A 26,230-nucleotide genomic window follows, 5' to 3' on the forward strand; every position below is an offset into this window, starting at 1 on the left:
AAATGCCCAGTGAGCTTGGAACAGTGTCAGGTATTCAAGCCATTCGTCTTCGGTGTCATTAAATTGCCAGAATTGTGGTATGCTGGTCAGCAGCACTTGTTGGTCGGTCCGTAGGGCGCCCGATGAAGCTTGTGTAGCCAGAAGTTGTTGTACTGTCATCAGTAAGGCAGCAATTTGTTAGTTCTGAAACTGAAAAGCTTGTGTTAGAGCCATTACAATGGCCATCTGCAGCTGAGGTGCAGGGGCAGGATGTGCAGGAGATGGGGTAGCCATTGTTTACACAAATACATTATTGCAAAAAGCAAGCAAAACCTCTGAAAAGAGAAATTTGATTTGTTCTGCATATCCTTTCCTGGAATACATGCAAGAACACAACAAAAAATTGGTAAACACTTGACTACGATCGCCACTGCAACCTAAAATACAAGAGAAGCAAGAAAATTCTTCTTCATTGAATTATATTTGTCGCCATCTTTTATGTCGTCTTGTTGTCTCTGTAGGCTTGTACCTAGGGGGCAAGGAGAGGTTGTTGGTGGCTGGTATCCTCCTTCTATAACACAAACTGCATGCACATATTAACTGGGATCTTTATTCCTAAGAATATGAAATCTTCTTAACTGAAGATAATCGTTGTGGTAAAAGTTCTCTGTAATAGTCCATGTTAGCCTCACTGTTGGTGAAGTACAAAGACCGCTATGTCCATTATTCCGGTCCCAGTGTGCTGCCTGGTTCTGCTAGAGGCTGTGACTGCGACACTGACTCATTGACTCACAGGATGACAGACTGGAACTCACTTGGTGTGTCAGACTGGCCCTCCAGTCCACGGTAGTGATCTAAATACTGGTGGCCAGTATGGCGTTGGTGGTGCATTTCCTGCGAATCTCTCTCTGGCCTCTATCGATATTCTCGCGACCTCTATGCCACATTGTGTGCAGGTGCCAGCTTATGCCAGCACATAAATACTAGATTATGCTGGCATGCTCACAATCTGATGCACTCAGAAAAGTCTGTTGGGCTACAGTGTATCATGGTGCACAGTTGTGCCTGTTGAGTGTAGTATGCGTTGGTGCGATGGTCATTATGCCTAGCAGTGATACAGTGTGCCAATGGCCTTGTCACAATGGTAACACTGGTTCCTGTCAGATCACCAGGCTGGGCTAGCACTTGCAAGGGTGACCATCCAGTCTGCCGAGTGCTGTTGGCAAGCCTGGTCCACTCAGCCCTTGTGAGGTAAACTGAGGAGCTACTTGATTAAGAAGTAGTATATGTCAGAGTATGAGACTTTGTAAACACATTCCCCCTCCATATCCGCACCCAGTGATGCCTGTGGGCTGAGGACAACATGGCGGCCAGTCAGTACCATTGGGCCTTCATGGCCTGTTCAGGCAGAGTTGAGTTTAGTTTTTAGTGATGGTGTATGGATGATGATTAGAATAAAGACTAAGAACAGTGTGTTGCTATTTTCGAGAGCCTGTGTTATTGTTATCTGTGTTTGTTTGTTATTATTGTGTATTCTGCATTTCAAATTTTGATGGGTAAACACTTTCACAATGTCAGCGTCAAAAACATGAGGTGACCCAATCTCTGGTGGATTAGATAGCCTGTTATGCGCAGACGCCACATAGATCTTCAGGGAATTAACTGAATCAAGGGAAGTAAAATGTTCATCCCGTGTAACCACATTTCTATTAGATTCAACTGCTGATAGGCTAAATACCCCTCTTTTGGGCAAGACAACAGAGGCAACGCAGAAGCAGCTGCGAGGTTAGGTGTCTGGACAGATGAAAGTCTACTGAAAGTGGCCGGTGAGCCGAATATATACATGATGAATCATGAGGATTTGAAGAATGCATATGCATTTCAACAGCAGAAAGAAGGGCTCTTGCAGTGCTAAAGGAAACAGGACAGTACAAGGTTCTGCCAGGAGCAGCTCAGCAGAGAGTCCCAAAGGCAGAATGGCTCAATGGAAAGTTTTCTGGATACAATAAGGAAAATAAAAGCTCAGACCTATCAGTTGATAGAATATGGTCAGGCAAACAGAATTATTTATCAGAAAACTGAGCATATAACACTGAATGCTTATTTAAGAGGACTTCCACATGACACATCTACAAGAGTGCATATGCAAAATCCAGGAGTTAGAAGAGGTAGATGTGAGGGAATACAAACAGGATGCATCTTCTATAGATGTAAGGAGATATAGATGTGGGTGCATAGCACACTTTCAGGAGCAATGTGATCAGCCAGGAGCAGAGTGACTGGGCACCTTAACCAGGATTGTAGGGAAAGAACCAGACTGGGTAAGGATGTAATAATTGGTCATTAAACATCGGAAGCTTCTTATCTGATGGACAGCATTCTGCAATGCATCACCTTCTTTGCCCATTATGAGTTTTGCTATTTTAAATTTTTCCACGAGATCAAAAAAGGTTATTAAAGAAAGGATGCATCACATTGACAATTAGCAAGAAGGTATTGGTTTTCCTTGTCTTTTCTTATGGCGTAAAATGATTCTTACCCATAGGAATTTACTTTCATTCTCATGCAGGAATTAGCTTCAGGCAAAGTAGTCATCATTGGAAAGCAGTTAGTTTTGCATGATAATAATAATTACAATTGAACTTCATTAAAAACATAGGCTGCAGGTTCAGTTTAGAAATGTTGAAATGGGAAGATAATGGCATGCTTAGGCATGTGATCATCTTGTCACCAAACTGAATATTTCCAACTATCTTATAGGCCAAGAACTGAACAAAAGCAGGTTTATTAGTAATGGAATGCAGGGTTTTATACTATGCAACCTAAGTAAAGAGGAAATAATTCAAATAGCATTATTATTTAACATAAAATACAAGTTGCAGGAATGACTCAACTGTACATCACCGATGTTTGAAGAAAATGAAGGAAGAAATGTCAGTTCTATTAGTATAAGAAAAAAGGACCAAAAATGTATTTCACACATAGCTCTATAGCTTTGCTTATCATTCAGTACTCTAAGATTTAGACCATGATTGATTGCTTTGAATCAGCAGATGAGGCCGATAGCAGTTTTCAAAAATTAATGTCCACAACAAGCACAAAGAGGGTGCCACTGTTGGGGAAATTTTCATCTATATTTACTGTACAGTTTAAGTCAATGATGGTTGCAAGTGCAGTAGTTTAGGTCAACAATCAAGTTTTGCCGAAAGCAGACAAATCTTCCACATAGTAGTAGTGTGAAAATAGTATGATGATCTTGACTCAGGTAAGAGCAAATTCTTTACAGGGTTATTGTCGATGCACTAGCCTGGTTGTCCAATTCAACACACGCAAGCACCATACTTTGTTTACCAGTGTCTTACAGTTTCACCACACACTCACAAATGCAAAAACGTTTTTAAAATTTAGTGTACTGGATTGTACTTTTTCGGTGTTTATTTCTCACAAATAAATGTGTTAATGTCACCCTTTTGGATCACATTATTCCAGTAATATGGAGTACAAATAAGGTGTTTACAGCATGGACATATACTCACTTCTGAGAGAAAAGCACACATAATCCAGACCATTGATACCAATGAAGCAGCATAGTTTTTACAACTCTGGCTGGAGTTAGTGAAACATCAATATTCTTTAGTGTCTTACCATTCATGAAGACCAGAAGAAATTATTTATTTATTCATAGCAAAATTAGTCTCCATGCGTTCAGTATTAAAATCAGAGCTACATGCAAAATTTCATTCAGAACATAGGACAGTCAATGTCTTAGCTCAAATCGGTGCAAAATATTTACTTTGTATCCACGAAGTGTGCAATCGAAATGCAATCATTCATCGCCCACATATATTTAATAATGCACTTTGAATGTCATAAATACAAATTCAAAATTTTGTCCTTATAGTAACAAGTTATATTACATACATACAAACTGACCAGTAATGAAGGCAATTGCTCCACATACCAAGCTCAAATTTTTTATTTCAAAGGTACTAGAAAAAAACATACAAATAAATAATTGTCACATCTAAGCTCTTAATACCATTAAAAGATATAAGGTACAGTGAAAGATCTAACTTTATATACAGAGTCTCCCTTTTTTTAGAACACAGGTATAGTAATTTTAAATCAGATAGCATTAAAATAATTCTCCTAAAGTACCAAAAGTAGTGGAAATTGTTCATTAAAGTCATGACTATGTACACTGACCTTGCAAAATACCATAGCAAATAGTCTTCAGTGCCATGGTTTATAGTCCATACCAGATATCCACTAACACTACAAATGTCCTTTTGCTTTATGTTCCTACTAGCTATAATTGACATATAAACACTTCAGGCAGACATTGTGAGAGAGGCCTATAGCCAGAACTGTGCCCAATGTTCAGTTCCTCTGATATGTGTAAATATTGTGACAAAGATTGCTTCTTCTGTGCACTAGTCATCAATGTTATCCACACACAATAAATGTTTGCATACAAATAGTACTGCTGACAGAAACTTGTCCTAATTCATATAGACCCTATGTATAAAAGTGATTCCAAGATTTTCTCTTAATATGTTAATTTAATTATTAATGCACAATTAATCACTCATGTATTCACAAACATTAGTGAAAGATAAACAAAATTAATCATTAGTTAAATATTTCTTAAGATCATGATGAAGTTTAGCTATTAATAATAAAGGGCTGCAACAAGGTGACAGTGATGGTTCTTTAATTTTCCATTCTAACATCTGTCAGATCTCTTTGGTAACCATCTCTCATTTTGTCCTTGGGTTGGAGCAAGACATTTGGCAGTAAATTCTGTATGGAATTACTTCCATGATACTGATAAATACATATGATATCTGGCTTCGTATTAAAAAGCTGTATATACTTTAGTAACAATTCCTTTAGTTCAGCCTGCTGACATGAGTTAATAGCTGAAGATTCTACCACTTTCTCATTTATGTGACCTTTATCATTCTTCACGGAACCACAGTGAGGAGGCTGGCTATCAATCTGCGAAGCTTTTCTCTTAATAAACTTGAGTGCTATACCTTGGCAGTATTTACTGTATTTGCCTTTCGTCTTTATCAAGTCTACAAAAATATCTTCACCATCAATACCAGATAGCACTTGTGTATAGAGAAGCCTATTTTTGCATACTTCTCCCTCGGCAATTCCACGCCAAAATTGCAGTCAACTATTAATCTGTTTACAACTAGAACCAGGCAAACTATGGCTCCATTCTTTATAATTACCTCAGCCTGCATCTGCACTGATATTCGTGATCTGTTACTAACTGCACCAATAATTTTGTAGTTTTGTATTGGATAAATAGTTACTTTCGCAATCTCACTAATATTATTAGATTTGCTGACATCACATTTGGAGAAGTGGCTGTGCCTGCAACACCTGTAGTCAGAAATTTTCCTGCAACAGCATAATAGTGGGCTGAACTATATTTTTGCATTGATCAAGGCATTTATAATGGTCAGTACCTAACTCACGTCTAACGTCTATATCTTAATACTGCCTTAACAGGTTTACTGAACTGTTTTCTGCCCCCACTACATCACACAACCATTACTGGAGATCATAATGCGGTTTGTTGAAAGACTCATAGTTGGGTGGGATTCTTCAATTACCTCAATAACATTGACTATCGGATTTTGTGGTCGCCAATTTGTATCAACAGTATAGTTATGTACAGGACAACTTTGCCAGTGAATACCATTTATGTTTAACTGACGGTAGTTTCCTATGTTGGAATTCCACTGATTATTATTGTGTTGATGCCACAGATCCACACTGTTACTATAGTGCCTGGCATAGTACCTATTACCTGCTCTTCTTCCTTTGTGAGGATTTGCTGGACCTTGGTTAGCAAGCTGAGTATTACTCAGCAGATATGCCACTGTCTGTGTCACAAAGTTAATGAAGATAAACTGGATGGACTGGTGCCACCATTATTAATGCCAATTCACCTTTAAATTCTCGTGCATTAAATCAGTGGAATCCAGCATGGGAATGAAATGGTCTAAGTTCGTCTCTGGAACATAGACTAACTTTTCTCTTTTGCCCACAGGCAGTGTAGTTTTAGGTATTTGTGACAGATCTCTGGGTGAAATAGATTCATTCCAATATTTAGTTTTATTTAAACACATTTTGAAATATTTTTGTAGACTGCCTTGTATACTACGGAGTGGTTCTCGGCTGAACACTTCTTTGGAGAATTTCCATACTTACATTAATAAGCATGCAAAGGGTACAGCATCAAAAGTATATATGCTGAAGCTAGATATTTCACTGTACTCTATCTCTTTTAATAGTATTAAGTTCTTAGCTGTGACAGGTATTTATTTGTATGTTTTCTTCTAGTAATTTTGAAATAAAAAATTGGAGCTTGGTACATGAAGCGAGAGCCTTCATTACTGGTCAGTTTGTATATATCTAATATAACTTGTTACTATAAGGGCGAAATTATGAATTTGTATTAATGACATTCAAAGTGCTATGGGTAATAGCATTATTAAATATATGTGGGCTTTGAATGATTCCATTTCGATTTCACACTTCGTGGATATGAAGTAAATATTTTGCACTGATTTGAGCTAAGACACTGACCAGTCCTGTATTCTGAATGAAATTTTGCTGTCAAAGAGAAAGCTCTTCAAAAGTCATGTGTGCTCCATACCACAGATACAGGTATACCATCTCTTCAGGCTGGATGACCAGAAGCATGTGTTGATATCTAAAGTGTCTCAGTCAAAAGTAAAGAAAGATGGTATTTGTGTTCTGGAAGTTGAGCAACTAAGTGCAAGTACAAGGATTCACAACAGTTGTATCTGCTCTGATCGTGAAGAAGAGTTAGGCAAAGTAAAGGAGGAAGTGAATGCAGGACTGCAAGTTGCTGCTGAAAGTAGCAAAGAGAATTCAGAGAATCTAAAACAGTATAATGTGTTGGTGTGTGCCAAACTGTGGATGAAGTAAATAATGTCTTTGAAATCTGGTGAAAGTGGTACAACGTTACTTAAAGCAAGAGAAAGTGATGTTTCTTATGTAAAATTAAGTACCGTATTATAATGAGCAAATTACATACGGTATGCCAAATATTAAAATGAAAGGAGGAAGAATTTTTTATGAAATTGGCAGAAACACTGATTTTTCAGAAACATAACTTTCATAACACTGTATTGCTCTCAGAACCTTGAAAAAACTACCTGTTTTTCTTCTAGAAGGTTGAATCAATAACAGTAATGTTAAAAATCCTCAGTTGCACAATGAAAAAGAGTCAAGAGTTCATAAGAATGATGTAGTAAGTAATACCTATTACCATCTGCATAACACCTGATACATCAGATTTTTTTTAATACTTAATTTACTTGCTCTGCAGTAAAGATTAAACCCGTTTGCTGTTTACTTGCACCTTGGAATTTTATCATCAAGACTGAAGTGCAAATCTCACAGAACTTTCAACTTCTTTATCCTGACGCTGTTTTAGTCCATTTTAAGTAACACAAGTAACACAACATTCTCCACAGAAAAAACATTATTTTCGCAAAGTTATGCACTTCTCACATCAAAATTCAATTAAAATTGCAGTTCTTCTTTCTCATACAATTCCTGTTAATCATCTTCTTTTAAATTTGCTCTCATATGTAACACTCGTTGTAATGGAATGTCTGAGGAACTAACAGAAGATAAGTAAAGCCAAGTCGTCGAGGGAATCGAGCTAAAATATCAATTAAGTCGTAGGAGTTCCCATTTTCATTTTCAGTTCAGCCTCATGTTACACTTTCCACCTTCTAATACCATGTCACCCTCACAACACCCCCACAACGACCCCATTAAGTTTTATTTACATTCCCTCCGCAAACATGCCTTCGCCCTAGCCAGATTACGCTCCCATATTTTATTTTCTCAGGCTTGTCTGACATTTGGCATTACCCCCAAAGGCCTCACACTTAAAGTTCCCATCTCTGGCTGCAACCCTTCTTTCCATCAGTCCCTATACCAATTCCAAACTGAACAATCCATTGCCCTCACGCACCTAATCCTTCACCTACACATCAACTCAGCCAATGAACACACCTGTCAACTCCAACCTTAATAAAAGTCCTCAATCTTTCCTCTCCCACATCCACACCGGCTGTTCAGAGCATCCTCCTACAGGCCAACCGCAAGTTAGAACAGCATGCCACCCTCCACCTCAAAAAACTATCCAATCTCCTGGTTTCCCACCTCCGGAAAGGCAACTCACTCACCCTTCACAACCTTTCCAGCAAATCTCAACCTCCTCTCATTGCACACAAACCCAGTCTCTCCCATCTACTCAATCTCCCACTTCCAGCTCCACTCCCTCTAAAACCTCTAAATTCCAATCAACACAATCTGGAACCACAACACCCTAATTCAGTAGTTAACCTTTCCTCCAAACCTCTCTCCCAATCCGAAACCTCTGTCCTATCCAAAGGCCTCACCTTCAGCCCCACTCCCAGATTCAACCAAACAGCCCTCGTCAAAGATTTACTGTCCTACACTCGTACTCTCTGCTGGAAATATCCCTTTGCCACGAAGAAAAATGATCCTAATCCTACTCCTAATGATCCAAATCCCCAAGACACTATCCAAATTGAACCCTGCCTGGAACAGTTCCGTCCTCCGTCACAGCGGGACCCACCTCCTCTTCCTCAAAATCACCCTCTCCAAACTTTCCAGGAGTTTCTGACTTCCAGCCTTGCCTCTCAATCCTTCTTAAAAAACCTTAATCCTACTCCCAACATCACCACTGCTGAAGCCCAGGCTATCCGTGATCTGAAGGCTGACCAATCCATCATCATTCTTCCGGCGGACAAGGGTTCCACGACCGTGGTACTTGATCGTTGGGAGTATGTAGCTGAGAGACTGCGTCAGCTTTCAGACAACACCACATACAAAGTTTGCCAAGGTAATCCCATTCCTGATGTCCAGGCGGAGCTTCAAGGAATCCTCAGAACCTTAGGCCCCCTACAAAACCTTTCACCTGACTCCATCAACCTCCTGACCCCACCGACACCCAGCACCCCTATCTTCTACCTTCTTCCTAAAATTCACAAACCCAATCATCCCGGCCGCCCCATTGTAGCTGGTTACCAAGCCCCCACAGAACGTATCTCTGCCTACGTAGATCAACACCATCAACCCATTACATGCAGTCTCCCATCATTCATCAAAGACACCAACCACTTTCTCGAACGCCTGGAATCCTTACCCAATCTGTTACCCTCAGAAACCATCCTTGTAACCATTGATGCCACTTCCTTATACACAAATATTCCGCACGTCCAGGGCCTCGCTGCGATGGAGCACTTCCTTTCACGCCGATCACCTGCCACCCTACCTAAGACCTCTTTCCTCACTACCCTAGCCAGCTTCATCCTGACCCACAACTTCTTCACTTTTGAAGGCCAGACATACCAACAATTAAAGGGAACAGCCATGGGTACCAGGATGGCCCCCTCGTATGCCAACCTATTCAGGGGTCGCTTAGAGGAAGCCTTGGTTACCCAGGCCCGCCAAACCAAAGTTTGGTACAGATTTATTGATGACGTCTTCATGATCTTGACTCACAGTGAAGAAGAACCCCAGAATTTCCTCTCCAACCTCAGCTCCTTTAGTTCCATCAGATTCACCTGGTCCTACTCCAAATCCCATGCCACTTTCCTTGATGTTGACCTCCACCTGTCCAATGGCCAGCTTCACACGTCCATCCACATCAAACCCACCAACAAGCAACAGTACCTCCATTATGACAGCTGCCACCCATTCCACATCAAATGGTCCCTTCCCTACAGCCTAGGTCTTCGTGGAAAACGAATCTGCTCCAGTCCGGAATCCCTGAACCATTACACCAACAACCTGAAAACAGCTTTTGCATTCTGCAACTACCCTCCCGACCTGGTACAGAAGCAAATAACCAGAGCCACTTCCTCATCCCCTCAAACCCAGAACCTCCCACTGAAGAACCACAAAAGTGCCCCACTTGTGACAGCATACTCTCCGGGACTGGATCAGACTCTGAATGTGGCTCTCCAGCAGGGATACGACTTCCTCAAATCCTGCCCCGAAATGAGATCCATCCTTCATGAAATCCTCCCCACTCCACTAAGAGTGTCTTTCCACCGTCCACCTAACCTTCATACCCTCTTAGTTCATCCCTATGAAATCCCCAAACCACCTTCCCTACCCTCTGGCTCCTACCCTTGTAACCGCCCCCAGTGTAAAACCTGTCCCATGCACCCTCCCACCACCACCTACTCCAGTCCTGTAACCCGGAAGGTGTACACGATCAAAGGCAGAGCAACATGTGAAAGCACCCACGTGATTTACCAACTGACCTGTCTACACTGTGAAGTGGGAATGACCAGCAACAAACTGTCCATTCGCATGAATGGACACAGGCAGACAGTGTTTGTTGGTAATGAGGATCACCCTGTGGCTAAACATGCCTTGGTGCACGGCCAGCACATCTTGGCACAGTGTTACGCCATCCGGGTTATCTGGCTACGTCCCACTAACTGTCAGAACTCTGGAGATGGGAACTTGCCCTTCAGTATATCCTCTCTTCTCGTTATCCGCCAGGCCTCAACCTCTGCTAATTTCAAGTTGCCGCCGCTCATACCTCACCTGTCTTTCAACAATATCTTTGCCTCTGTACTTCCGCCTCGACTGACATCTCTGCCGAAACTCTTTGCCTTTACAAATGTCTGCTTGTGTCTGTGTATGTGCGGTTGGATATGGGTGTGTGTGCGAGTGTATACCTGTCCTTTTTCCCCCTAAGATAAGTCTTTCCGCTCCCGGGATTGGAATGACTCCTTACCCTCTCTCTTAAAACCCACATCCTTTCGTTTTTCGCTCTCCTTCCCTCTTCCCTGATGAAGCAACCATTGGTTGCTTATATATAAATGTATGCAACTGAAGAAGCAACCATTTGTTGCGAAAGCTTGAATTTTGTGTGTGTGTTTGTGAAAACAAAGATTCCATGACTTACCAAACGGGAAAGCGCTGGCAGATATTCACAATAAAAAAGCACTCAAACACACACACAAAATTTCGAGCTTTCGCAACCCCCGGTTGCTTCGTCAGGAAAGAGGGAAGGAGAGGGATAGATGAAAGGATGTGGGTTTTAAGGGAGAGGGTAAGGAGTCATTCCAATCCCGGGAGCGGAAAGACTTACCTTAGGGGGAAAAAACGTATTTTTATTGTGCCTATCTACCAGCACTTTCCCGTTTGGTAAGTCATGGAATCTTTGTTTTTAATATATAAAATAGAGGGAAACATTCCACGTGGGAAAAATATATCTAAAAACAAAGATGATGTGACTTACCAAACAAAAGCGCTGGCAGGTCGATAGACACACAAACAAACACAAACATACACACAAAATTCAAGCTTTCGCAACCAACGGTTACTTCATCAGGAAAGAGGGAAGGAGAAGGAAAAACTAAAGGATGTGGGTTTTAAGGGAGAGAGTAAGGAGTCATTCCAAGCCCGGGAGCGGAAAGACTTACCTTAGGGGGAAAAAAGGACAGGTATACACTCGCACGCACACCCATATCCAACCGCACATACACAGACACAAGCAGACATTTTCATGTCTGTCATGTCTGCTTGTGTCTGTGTATGTGCGGTTGGATATGGGTGTGTGTGCGAGTGTATACCCGTCCTTTTTTTCCCCTAAGGTTTACACTTTTAGTTAATGAAAGTTACACTATTTCATTGTTTATTTCATTCAAGAATTAATTATATAGTTTTATACATTTAGTTATTGATAGTTACATTATTTCATTGTTTATTCATTCCTTTCGAATAACTTCCAAGATATTCTTCAATTGAGTAGTATGCTTCATTTATAAACCAAGTGTCTAATACCTCCTTAAATTTAAAGAGGTTGAGGGTTTTAACTGATTGTGACAGTTTATTATATAACTTTAGACTTTGTTTGTGACTGTTGTGTGCCAGTAACAGCCTAGAATATGATATATCACCCTTTTCCAAAACCATCAGAGTAGAATCTGATGTGTGCTGTTTTTTCTCTTGGTATTTTTTGACTCTATATTCCTTCTTGTTCTTTATCTGCTGCATTTGAAACTTTGTTTGCTTTACTCAATTCTTCTTCTAACTTTCAGTTAGATGCCGGTGCCACAGTAACTTTGCTTAATTGTGCCACAAATGAACAATTAAGCTCACCACACCTTTCTAAATATAGCAAGCACCTCATTGCTTACAACAGACAGGAAATTCCAGTGCTTGGACATTGTAGTTTGCCTGCAACTTACAAATCTCACACTAGGACAGTGAATTTTACTGTGATGAAATTGAGAGACAGTGAGAACATTTACGGGTTAGATGCCTTTAATTTGTTCGGCCTTAGTATCCAAGGTAATGACTTTCCATATTGGCCTTTGATCTGAAAGCCAACATAGCTAGCTTGCTTAAAGAATTTCCTGAACTATTTTCAGAAGGCATGGGGAAAGCAAATAACTTCGTAGTGCATGTTACATTGAAAGACAATGCACAGCGTAAGTTTTTCCGGACCCACCCTGTTCCAATTGCTTTAAGACACAAAGTAGCCAGTGAACTGAAAGAATTGCAAGATAATGGTGTTATTGGTCCCACTGAAGCTAGTCAGTGGGCAATGCTGCTAGTTTTGTTGCATAAGCCTTCTGGGCACATTTGCATTTGTGTTGACTTCAAGACCACACATTTGTGTTGACTTCAAGACCACAGTCAACCTATAGACAGTAATTGGCACTTATCCATTACCTCACCCTGAGAACTCATGGACAGGCTTGGTGCAGGATTTCACTTTTCTAAGATAGATCTGCATGATGCCTACTTGCAAATTCCATTGGATGAAGAATCACAGAAAGTGTTTGTTGTAAATACACACTTAGGACTGTTCAAGTATTTGCATTTTCCCTTCAGCAACACTCCCGCACTAACCATTTTTCAATGTTACTTGGAAGCTGACTGCAGAAGTGCCATTTTGTTCAAACTGCCTTGACGATATTGTCATCTCAGGTCGTACACCAGAAGAACACATTGTCAATTTGGGTACCCTTTTTCGAGTGTTGTCAGAAGCAGGACTCAAGTGTCGTCTCAAAAAGTGTGACTTTTTACAAGCTGAACTACAGTACTTAGGTCATGTGATCAAAAGTCAGGGTGTGCACCCCTTCCAACCCCATTTGCTTGCAATCCATGACCTGCCTGTTCCTCGCAATATGTTTGAACTGCAGCCAATACTAGGCAAGATGACATACTACATTTGGTTCACACTGAATGCCACTCAGCATGGCTCCATTGCATCACTTGCATCACAAAAAGGTTCCTTTTGTGTGGACTAAAGACTGTCAAGATGCATTTCAGAAACTCAAAAATTATTTGCTTAGTGACAGATGTTTAGTACATTTTGACCCTGCCAAGCCAGTAGTTTTGCAAGTCGACACTTCTTCCTATGTGATAAGTGCAGTGCTCTCACACAGAATTGTTGCACAAGACAGACCTATTGCTTCTGCCTCAAAGCTGTGAACTCAAACTCATTGTTATTATTCACAAATTGAAAAAGAAGCACTCTCTATTGTGTATGGTGTGATAAAATTCCATTACTATTTGTATGGTCACAAGTTCTATTTAGTGACAGATCACAAACCTTTGCAGTCTTTGTTTCATCTGTCAAAACAGGTTCCTACACACACTGCTGAAAAATTGTAGTGTTGGGAAAATTGCGTACAGACCTGCAGCAAAGTATGGCAATGCAGATGCCCTATCTCGCCTTGCAATTGGCCCAGACTCTGATTTTGCTGCATCTGCCACATCTTGTTGCCAGATCATTGTGCAGGACTCTGAATTTCTGGAATCTTTTCCCTTGAACTACAGAAAAACTGCACAGGCCACAGAAGCAGACCCAGATCTCAAGATTTTGTTGCATTACATTTGCACATATTGGCCTCGTTCATTTAACAGTATCCAGAACTCAGTTGTGTGCCGATATTTTGTATATAGCCTTTCAGTTCAACAGGGTGTGATTCTAGTACAAAATGACAGTGGACAGTTCCATGAGCTTGTTCCCAAAGTGTTGCAGAAGGAAGTGTTGCAATTGCTCCACCAATGACATTGGGGAATTATTCGCACTAAACACTTAGCGCGCTTGCATGGATGCTCACACTGAGCAGATGACGTCACAGTGTCGCACATGCATGAAGAACCAATCTGCTCCACCACAGACATTCTCAGCTTGGCCTAAGATGCAATCGCCATGGAAATGGCTGTACATTGACTTTGCAGGACCATTTTGGAACACTCATAGGCTCATAGTGATAGATTTCTTTTAGCAAGTTTCCATTTGCAGTGCCTATGACCTCTCCCACATCATGTAGTCCCATTCAAGCATTGTTCTCAATATTCTGCATGTAAGATTTGCCAGAAGTACTTGTGTTGGACATTGGACCAAAGTTCACTTCACGTGATTTTGAACAGTTTTGTAAACGCAATGGCATTCGTCACCTAACAAGTGCTCCATTTCACCCACAGCCCAACGGGAAGCAGAATGCTTTATACACACTTTCAAGCAACAGATGACCAAGCTTTGCACCACCCACACATGGGAACAGGTACTGCAACTCTTTCTCGCCTCCTATTGCTCCCAGCCATGAGACAGACCATCACTGGCAGAACTTCTGCTTGGCTGCCACCATCGGATGCTGCTACATTTGCTACACCCCCCGCAGCATTCAGTGCTGCCAGTGGCCCACAAGTATCACTTTGTGCCATGCAAGGATTGCCATGCAACTGTGGGTGCTGGGAAAAGGCATGATCCAGGAACACATTGGCTCTTATATGTAATTAATTGCAGGTCCTGATGGTTTGCAGCGCCGCCACCAGAAGCAAATTTGTGCATGTCATTTGCCCAGTGATTCTGCTGATTTTCTTCCCCAGGATGCATGGACTCACAGAACCATGCAGCCTTCACAGCCGCCCACTGGTGCCACCAGGACACCCCAGGAGGGACAGATGGATGATGTGCCCTCGTGCTTGCCATTCCCACTTGCTGGGAGTGGGACCCGGCACGGACCTGTACCCGCCTTTGCCATTGCCATCGCCATCATTGCCCCAGCAAATGCCCTCATGCCTGGATGTGTGCCCTTGCAGCAGTTTTCTGGAGGATGTTTCTGTTTCCTCGCAAGCCAGATGGCAGATTATGGTTAGGATTATGCTGTTCTCCACAGTCACGGCTCCTAGTCCACCTCCACATCCAGTGTCCTGCCTCCCTCCCCATTTTCATTCACAGCAGCCTCACTACATGATAATAATGCAGCAGATTGAAGGGGGGGGGGGGGGGAGAATGTACTGGTGTAAGCTGGTGCCAGCATACCATGTGGCATAGAGGTTGCGAGAAGATCAATAGAGGCCAACGACAGCCTTGCAGGAAATGTGCTGCCATCGCCCTCTTGGTTGCCAGTATTTAGATCGCTGCCATGGAGCGGAGAGCCAGTCTGCCACAGTCTGTCACACTGAGTAAGTTCTAGTCTGTCACCTGTGAATCACTGAGTTAGAGTCACAGTAACAGCCTCTAGCAGTATCAGGCAGCACTTAGTGACCAGAATAGTGGACATAACAGACTTTGTACTTCACCAGCAGTGAGGCTAACGTGGAATATTACAGATACCTTGTACCACAACAATTATCTTAAGTTAAGTAGATTTCTCTTTCTTAGGAGTAAAGAACCCAGTGAAGTTTGTGTTATAGAAGGAGGATAATGGCCACCAACAACCTCTCCTTGCTCCCTAGGTACAAGCCTACAGAGACAATGAGATGACATAAAAATTTCCTCTGAACTGAGAAAAGTTGGCAGATCCCTCAATTCTCACAAACTGCACCTTTAAATTTCTGTGGCATCCTTTTACCCAACTATCCCTGTGCACATGAACAGGAGTAGAACAACAAAACAGTAAGCCTGCTCACCAACTGCATCATCAAAGCTGCAAGCTGGAGCTGGCAATGACATCCATGATCCCACCATTTACAGGAACTGAGACTACTCACCAAAATGTAGAGATGTCAGAAACCACTTCTTCATCCACAGATGGTGGTCATCAGTGTTGCAGTGAACATTTCTGATACCAAAATGTACAGGTAAGGTATAAGACATCTGTGAGAACAGGTAAAGCTGCCTGTGATATGTCAGTAGGTAGTGCAGTTCACCACCCGGGGCAAGAATCCAGTGGTCTGGTGGCAGGCATTGGACAATGACCTGTCACAGAAACATTTCTACCTGAAAAGTATTTTATTCCTTAGCAAGGTGGCATCAGAGCTGGAGAGCCAGTCAATAGGCTCTGTGGCACAGATGGCCACAGTTGGTGAAGCACGCAGGTATCACCAACAGGCCACCAGGAGGACAGCACATGGTTGATGGCATCCACTGGCGGAATGCTGCAGTCAACACTGCAGTGCTGATGCAAGGCAGTGTTGGTTACTAGTGGTGGAGAGCTGAAAATGGTCATGACCACAGAGCTGCCCCTGCAGCTTGGCAGGAAACACATCACAACACTTGAGATCAAACTGCAGCATCCAGCACGACTGCTGATGAAGGCACATGCCCACATTGGGTGATGGACAGCAGCAGTGTACACCTGCCCATGGCAACATACAGTGACAGTGTGATGCCCACTCAGATGGTTGTGGCTGGGCTTCCTGTAACTAACATCTGACATCGAATAAGTAACTAAGCATACTGAGCACAGCTGAGTCTGAGAATCTACATTAGGTTGTAGTTATATGAGCTAGGCTGATTAGTGTTTCTAAAACAGAGGAGCTCCTGACCTCTAAGTCATGAGAAGCTGGATCTGCTGAGCAGTTGGGAAATGATGACATCATTTGTCCTTGCTATCCTATCATGTAAACTCCTTCAGAAGTCTTGTCAGTGCTATAATTTGTTACAACTCTGACTTTCAGAAATACTGGGCAGCATCTTCTGCAATGGTAGCATACCAAATACATCTACTTGCACACTGGATATGTGTTCTTGTGCTATGGTGCTGTATTACTGAGATGACTTGGAATACCCTCCTTATGATATTCTTCTGCTGAACAGACATGGGAGTTGTGTGCTTCACAAGTGAGAAACATGGCATAACAGTAAATGAAATTTTGATAAGGAACTCATGTCTTGAACGAGGTGTATCTGTGATGCCTCCTTCTATACACATGCTCCATGAACCCTCATGTATGCTGGATAATGTCAGCTGATGCCCATAACTAGTTCCAATAGTACAGAAGTCTCATACACAAGACTCTTCATATAGTCCCACAAGAAAAAATCAAGAGAGGTTAAACATGGATACTGTCGTATCTAAGGAGTTGGTCCTCATTTGACCCATCCACCTTTCACCATGTGTTTGGTTGAGATGTTTGCAGACCCATGTGTAAAATTAATGAGTGCTCCATCACTTTGGAACCACATTTGGTGGAGTGTGGGTGACAAATCTTCCAATAACTGCACCACTGACCCTCTTCTCATTTTGTATGCATACCATTAAGCAAGAGATTTTAAAGTGATCAAACCTTAAAACTTATATTGCTTCCAAATGATACATTTCTGGACATGAGTTCCTTACCAAAACTGTATATTTAAAGTCCCTTCTACGACACCAAGAGATCTGATAGGAATTTTGAAACACTGCAAACTAGAGCTGTTTATTTTCACTTATTATGATGACAAAACCTATATCATTATGAGATGATCCCTGAATGAGTGAATAAATAAATAAGTCAAAGGCTCAAAATATAGAAAATCATTGTAAATTCATCAACACAAACAGCTTCCCAACATGGGGCCAACAAATTATTCACCACAACACATAGTGCCTGTGTGCTTGCTGACAGTTTGAAGTGAAGGTGCTTCGAGACAATACCTATCACTGCAAACACATTTTATCATGTGATTCACATTTAGATGAACTTATTGATAAACTCTCACCTCATAAAAAACAAGTAGGGGATGTGAACATTGACTCCTTAACTAATAGTTTAAGTTACCTTAGATATATTGATGTAGTACAGTCCTATAATTACAACCACGTTAATTCAACACCAACAAGAATTACAGGTGACTCTCAGACATGTATTGACCATGTTATTACAACCTTAAGTAAGGAGGACCTTGTAGTTGGAACTGCTGAGAACCACATTTCGGATCATAGTACATTAGTCCTACAGCTTCACACTGACAAAGAAATAGTATCTCATAAGGAACAATTTACTTATAAAAGAAAGCTTGACTATCATGCATTAAAGGAAAAACTGGCACACATAAACTGGGATCAGGTAGGCCTATATGCAACAGAAGACATTAATGAAAAGTGGGAAACATTTTATACAACATTAACCCATTGTCTAAATCAAGTATGCCCAAGGATCAAAATACTAAAGAAAACTGACAGCTCCAGGAATCTTAAACTCCCCCCTAATGTGATGAAATTAAAGGATGATATGAATGATCTATATATTCTTTTTAAAGACACCAAATTGCAGTACTTTCAGTCTAAATACAAAGCCTGTAGAAAAACCTATAGGGAAGCACTTAAGACATTAAAGGCACAGAAGTATGCAGAACAGATGAGTCAATCCTGTAATGTTAGCAAAACAGCATGGAATATAGTAAAGAAGGAAAGTGGGGGGAATGACAAGGCATTGTGTAACAACGTAATAATAAGGAGCAATGAAAAATTGGTTAGTGACCCAAAAGAAGTATGCAAGAGATTCATAGATCAATTTAGTAAGACGAGTAAGGAGGATGTGATCAACCCACCGCAGGTGCTAAACCCCAGTAATGTCAGTAATTCATTCTTCCTGAGGTGTGTTACAGAACAGGAAATCCTGAGAACCATTTCCAACTTAAAAGCAAGTACATCCAGTGGCTGGGATGACATCTCAGCAAAATTTCTGAAAGAATGCAGTAATAGTTAATAAAGCCACTGCAGCATTTAATAACAGCTCTTTCAGACAGGGGTCATTTCCTGACTTGTTAAAAGTCACTGAAATAAGACCAGTGCATAAAAAGGGAAAACATACTGATGTACAAAATTATAGGCCTATTTCATTGACATCAGAACTTCGTAAGTTGTTGGAAAGGCTATTTCTTGATCAAATGGAATCATTTTTCTCTAAGTACAATATATTAAAAAGTTCTCAACACGGTTTCAGGAAGGGCAAGTCTACAATAACAGCCATAGCCACATTTATTCAAGCAGTATTGAATAAACTTGATGATGGAAACAAAGTTATTGGCACCTTTCTAGATCTATCTAAGACTTTTGATACTGTAAATCACTCCATTCTTCTACATGTGTTAGAAACTTATGGGGTCAGAGGAGTGGCATTAGATTTGTTAAGATCGTACCTTGCTGACAGGAGACAATGTGTTAAGTTGTATCATACAACCAGGGGGCTTATACGAACAGTAAAATCATCTTATAACATTCTTAACTGTGGAGTCCCTCAGGGAAGTATTATTGGGCCTTTTCTGTTCTTTGTGTACATCAATGATATACTAATTCCAAAAAATGCAGACCTTGTGAATTATGCCAACAACACCTCCTTCATAAGCTGGGGCCCTACAAAACAGCTAGCAGTGCAAAATAATATGAAGAACACTAGCCTCATCACAGAATATATGACTAAAAATAAATTGGCATTAAATAAGGAAAAAACAATTCTAATAGAGTTTATGCTAAATTACAAATGAAGACAAGAGGATACTGAGCCAGAGTTATCAATTGAAACAATTGATAAACATAAATTCCTGGGTATTATAGTTGATGAACATCTTACATGGAAGGAGCACATCAGCTACATGTGTAAGAAAATCTCGTGTAATACCTACCTGCTAAAATGCCTTTCTAGCGTAATAGTGTCACCAGTCTTAAGACAAGTCTATTTTGGTATTATACACTTCCACCTACAATATGGTATTGAGATTTGTGGCGGGGCACCAACGGTATATATGGATAGGGCTTTTAGAGCCCAGAAGAGAGCAATTAGGATAATAGTGAATATTAGTAAATGTCAATCCTGTAGAGAATACTTCATTAAGTATAATATACTAACAGTGTATTCATTATATGTTCTAAGGACTATACCGTTTGTAAAAGAAAATTTGGAGCACAGTACAATAAATAGTGATATCCATAGTTATAATACAAGGAAGATAGAGGGTTACCACCAAAAATTCAGAAATAAAATAGCAACCAATCATAATCCATTTTCTGCTGGAAGATTTTTTTACAACAGACTGCCAAATACCATAAAAATGTTAAAAGGAAACATATTTAAAATAAAATTAAAGCAGCTGTTAATTGCTAAATGTTTGTACTCCATCAAGGATTTTAAATGTTGTATCTACTTTATTTCTACTACTAAACTATTATTATTGTTCATGTAGGTATTGACTGACTATGTCCACGACTGTAAAAGTTATTATGGACAAATAAACCATTATTATTATTATTATTATTATTATTATTATTATTATTATTATAGGAACATGGGCAAGGGAAGGCTGGGAAAATCAGCGGTGCTTCACAATGTGTAGGCTAGTTAGTCATATTTTATGCTACATTTGTGTGGAAGATGTGCCATAATTTACTGATCAAATTCACAGAATGAGAATTACATGTGTAGTGTAACAGAAGATTTACAGTTCAGTGCAGAGAATTAAGTGATTTGACATCTGATCCCCTCAGGCAAAAGGAATACTTTACATTATGATAGAGTAATCACCTTTCATACATTCCAACTACAGAAGACTCTGTAATATTACAAAAGTCAAGAAATGATATCAACTGGTGTGGATGTCAGGACTATTATTGAAAACTTTTTTGTTTTGTGGCAGTCAGGCAGAAACCTGTAGAGGGTGGTAAGTGAAAAATGGTGGGATGCTACTGAATAATTTAGCCTGATTGGGTGAGGTATATCAAGGACTTTGATGGAAAATATTGATGATAGAACATGATAGTCATCTCATAGGAGCAAGTGACAAAATATGTAAAATCACCAAAGTTTGTGGAAAGGAAACTTGTGACACTGTCGTTCCAGCTATGAGTAATCTGAGCAAAAATTGTGATCCTCTGCATTTATGAGAAAATGCTGCCACTATAAACATGGTACTGAATATTTGTAATATGGTTACATTTGTGGCCATTTAACGTTTTTCTTTTCTTTAGGTACAGAGTTTGAAATTGAATATCCCATTTTTCGTAAGCAGGTGGTTTTCTCAGTTAGTCACTTTAGTACCACATCAGACTGACTCATTTTCTCAGTCCCACATATATTTAACTCTTATTTTTGCTCACCAGGCTCAGCTATGTCTGTGAAACTGCACATGTGGACTTGTGATTCAAAACACACCAAATGAGCCATGATTACTGAATGGGGATGTGATACAAGTTCAGAATGTCCTTACTGTGGCTTCACTACAGTCCTTGAGAAATACAAGTTCATAGACACTTATTTACACAGTTCTGATCGCATTGCCAGTAGGCACAGTTCATTGGAGACAGAAGTCTCTTCACTCGCTGATGTTTTACGTGGGCTGTCACAGCAAATAGGCAGTACAAAGATGTTAATCTGATAGGAACTTCCTGGAAGCGGGCAGGATCTGATCTGAAACAGAACTGGCCTCAGGCAGTGCTGTTTTGTGGCAGAGGCTTGGCGGTGGCACCTCGGAACTACAGGAGGAACGGCTTCTTCCTAGCAACTCATCATACCACTTTGCTGCACAGTATCTCTGCAGTGGTCAATACCACTTGTGCTGCTCTTGATACTTGATGACTCCACAAAAATCCTGTGTCTGACACAAGTTTCCACTGGTCAACTGCTAATCATGATAACACATGTTCAATATTAATCTTGCTTTCTTTAATTTCAGTAATACAGTATATGGAATATAGTTTTATGTTGGGTGGAGATATACCTTATAAACTTGAGATATTTAAAAAGTATATTTTTATGTAGTAATGAAACCATGATCATATTTTGAGCACTTTTTAGAGTCACAAAATGATTTACAATTGTGCATTTCAAATACTGTCTAATATGTCTACCACTATCTATAACAAATGTAAAGCTCCTTTTACATTATTTTAGTTATTTTGTGGCTATCAAACTGGAGTGTGAGAGCTTTACTAAGAGAACACCCTTCATTACTAAATAAATCTAAGCATGCATATAATATGAAAAAGTGTCTCTTACACTTTTCAAATGCTAAAGTATCACAATTACAAGATGTAAAATGTCTCATTGAAATAATAACAGTACTAATCAAATTAGTTCATTTTATTATCCTATAGGTACCTAACACATTCCCCTAACTATGTTTAAACTCATCCACTTTTGTTTAATAGTTTAGCTTATTTCACTTTCATGCAGAAGAAAACCATTGCTGTACCAAATCTCCACAAAAATTTAATAGGTAATCACTGATCATGGAAGTCTTTTTCAGTTGTACTAATAGGAATATATTCCTCCTACAGAAGTTACTAATTGACAAACACAATGCTCTTCCAACCACAATTTTCACTGATAATTCTGTGCACCTTCCTGTGAATGAACTGAGCCATAAATCACATTTACCCTGTGACACAACATAATACCTTCCACATATGATCATACTTACTAATAAATTCTTCAGACAATCTATGCACAACATGGCTGAGCAAGACTGCTCCATACAAAACTGAAACAATGACTCTCTGCACACTGATTCGGCATATGATCAGTAGCACTTGGGCATTGTTGATGTTATATACAAGGCAATGAGCCAACCAGGCTAAAAGTGCTCTCAACTTAAAAAATTCTAAAAACCAGAGATGTTTAAGGATTACAGTATCACTATATCAAGACAACAAAGGTACCAGTACTCCTTATAAGGTGTTTGCCGTTTCATATGATCACAAATCTTCTAAAGCTCTGTTGAACTCTGACTCTAATATTGGATCCCCTACATCTTCCAAATTGACATCTATTTCTTCTTCTTTAACATTAGCAGGCACTTCTTCCCCCTTCCCTCAGTAGGGTATCCAGTTACATTTTTTTTTACCTATGTGCTCTCTCTCTTCTGCATTTAACAATGGAATTTCTTTTGCACTCTTATTGTTGGTGGTACCTTTGCTTTTAAATTCTCAAAAGTTATATATTTCTAAATGCTGACTTCAATTTTTTGGAATGTTATGGTATCATTTGGAATTGGCTAGACTTCCATAGAAGAAATATATCAATGATCATCATGTAAAAAATACTGTGCAGAATTAGATTCCTTTTTACTTCATTAGAAGTTTGCTCATATGTATTGGTGGATTAGTCTTATTTTCTCAGAGTTACATTGTAATAACTGTATGGTGTGTTCCTGTGTAAGGTTTCTTGAAGTCATAGTTATGTTTGACTCATTTGTTATCTTCCTGGGAAAGAGACTTTAAAACATCAGTGACAAGTTACTCCTTTTAGCAGGTCATCAGTTTTTCAAACTAATGACACCTGTTTCAGAATAATCACCTTTGGCAAATTACTGTCATAGATTTGCCTCATATGTAAACAGAACATTGTCAATAACCCATCCACTCACAGTTACCTTCTGCACCATCCACACACATTGCTTCAGAATTTTCTCAGAGTTACATCATAGTAACTTTATGGTGTGTTCCTGTGTAAGGTTTCTTGAAGTCAGTTACTGCCCATTTGTCTCTGGGCCAAATGAGGAGTGTTGGTGTAGGAAGAAGGTAATGTACATAGTAAATTCAATACAGTCCCCAGTTACTCCTTCAGATATTTCAGAAAATCTCCTACAAAATACCAAAAACCAGGAAGAACACAAGAATTCAACACCAGAACCAGCTGGTGCAGCATTAAATGTAGTAAATCAACCATCACACTCAAAAAATGAGGAAAATCTTACCGGCCCAACAATAAGACCAGTTGGTGCAGCTTTGGAACCATCACACTGTCTAGTGTCATCTCTACTTGCGCCACCACGATCACCTCCATATTTCACACTTAGCACTGCCAGTGAGTGAAAGAATCAGGAGTGTCTGCTTCACTTGTTGCCAGCACCACCACCAGCTGAATGGGGATGGTCAATGTTGCTTACTCTTTCTTGCATTGCTCAAGCCCCATGAATATTCTACTTACTGATTAGAACTGTTCTGTGATTTGTTATGATTCATGGCTTTTTCTGTTCATATGTGTATGTAGTCTCTGATGCTCTGTCGCCACTGTTGTATTTACTGGCTACTCTGTTAAGTGCAATTGTGACAATGTCATTCCATTTCTAAGTGTGTTCTGTTGATACAATGGAACCAGTGTTGGTTCAGTTGTTACAAAAACAGCATCAGCAGCTCAAATGGCAATGACAGCAGTTATAATTGATTTGTCAGTTGATCACGACTTCACAGGGTGCCATGGTCCCTCTTCAACCACTCTTGGTGCATACACTCATGCCCCTAGCTTTTCCATCATTCCAAGAAATGAAGGAAGAGTGGGACTCATACATACAGTGTTTGCAGCAGCACTATCCAGCATATGAGTTAGGGGACATGACTTTGCAAAAACCCTCTTTTTTTGTCTTGGATCAGACCTGAAACATTTTGTTTGCTTTTGAAATTTTTGCTGTTAATAGACTCTGCAGTGTAGTCATTTTCTCAGATAATTGAGTTGCTCAGTGAATATTATCATAAGTAAACCCATGTTGTGGCTTCCTGTGTGGATTTCCACCACCAACAACAGAAACTGGGTTAGTCTTATTAGGCGCAGATAGCCATCCTATTGGGGTTAAGCCAGAAGTACAGATTTACATATGCTAATTGTCAATAGTCCTTTGCAGACACCCTGTACATGATGTCACTGTCAATTCTGTTCTGGGCAGAGAAGTGCATTGGGAGGCATTACATTTGGAAGATCCCCCATTCAAGGAGGTTCCACCTATCACTGGGGTATTTGAATTGCCACAGACTGTGAATGAACAGTTTTAGGACATAGCAGGAGTAGCAGTGATGTGTTTGATTCCAGAACAATGGTATCATTCATTGATGCCTTTGTCATTTTCTTCTTGTTTTCACTGCTCACTGTCAGACTGTGGCTCTTCCCAGTGCAGTTTCCCCTCATGTTGTGATTGTTTCCAAGCATATTCCCATGGTCATGGCCCACATTGGCAACCACAGCACTCATTTAGTCACAAACAAGGCAATGGTGTTGCTGCCTGTGATGGCTACCTGTGTGGCTAGCCCTCAGATATGGATGTGGAATTCCTGAAGGTTCATTGTGTCATGCCAGTGCTCAGCCAGGAGCTTAGTGTTCCAGCAAGATTTATGTTACCCTGTAAATTCAGCAACAGTTATTCCATTTCCAGGTCAGTACTGGGGGCATTGTGTCTCCTGTCAATCTAGAAATGTATCGCCAATTAGGTTGTCCTTCTCTTTCCTCTACCAATCATTGTTTGGTCATTTAGAGTGAGGTCAGTTAGAATCGATGTTGAGTCTCAGCATGTCAGAGAGACAGTCACATTTTTCATAATTGAAAGTGTTGCATTCAAAAACATTTTGGTCTTGATGTGTTCATAGTTTTTGGTTTTCAGATTCAGAATGCTGCCCATCTTGTTTCGGACTCCATCCTGTTCAGACAACCTCAGCCTCGAGTCACAGTTATCACTAGGACAGGGTGACGCAAAAGGCTATGAAGTCCACCTCATCCTTAAACTGACAGTTGTTCTCAAATTTTGTCATGCCTGACCTATTCCTTTTGCTCTGCAGCGAGCAGTAGAGGAAGAATCAGACAGGTTGCATGGTCTTAATATCACTTAATCTGTTTCCTCCAGCTAGTGGGCTATGCCTATGGTTGTTAACTGTAAGCCTATCGGGGGACTTCCTTTGAGCAGAGATTTTAAGTCCACCATTAATACCCAATCTCTAATTGATAGCTACCTCAGTCTCTGTCCAGAAGAAATACTGTTTCTAAAATTGATGTGGTAGAGGTGTACCTACAGCTACAGGTGTATTCTGCCACTCAACAGATAATGGTCATCAACACACGGCCATTCAGCACTGTGAATGTGCCCACCACTTTCCAGATATACATGGTGATTCATGAAGATATGCAAATATTTTAATATGTTATGCTACAAGTAAAACTAGAGAGAAGTGTTCATATAAACATAGGTCCACAAATGTTTAGTTACGGAGTT

The sequence above is a fragment of the Schistocerca serialis genome, chromosome 2 (assembly GCF_023864345.2).
Source record: "Schistocerca serialis cubense isolate TAMUIC-IGC-003099 chromosome 2, iqSchSeri2.2, whole genome shotgun sequence".
Classification (NCBI taxonomy): Eukaryota; Metazoa; Arthropoda; class Insecta; order Orthoptera; family Acrididae; genus Schistocerca; species Schistocerca serialis.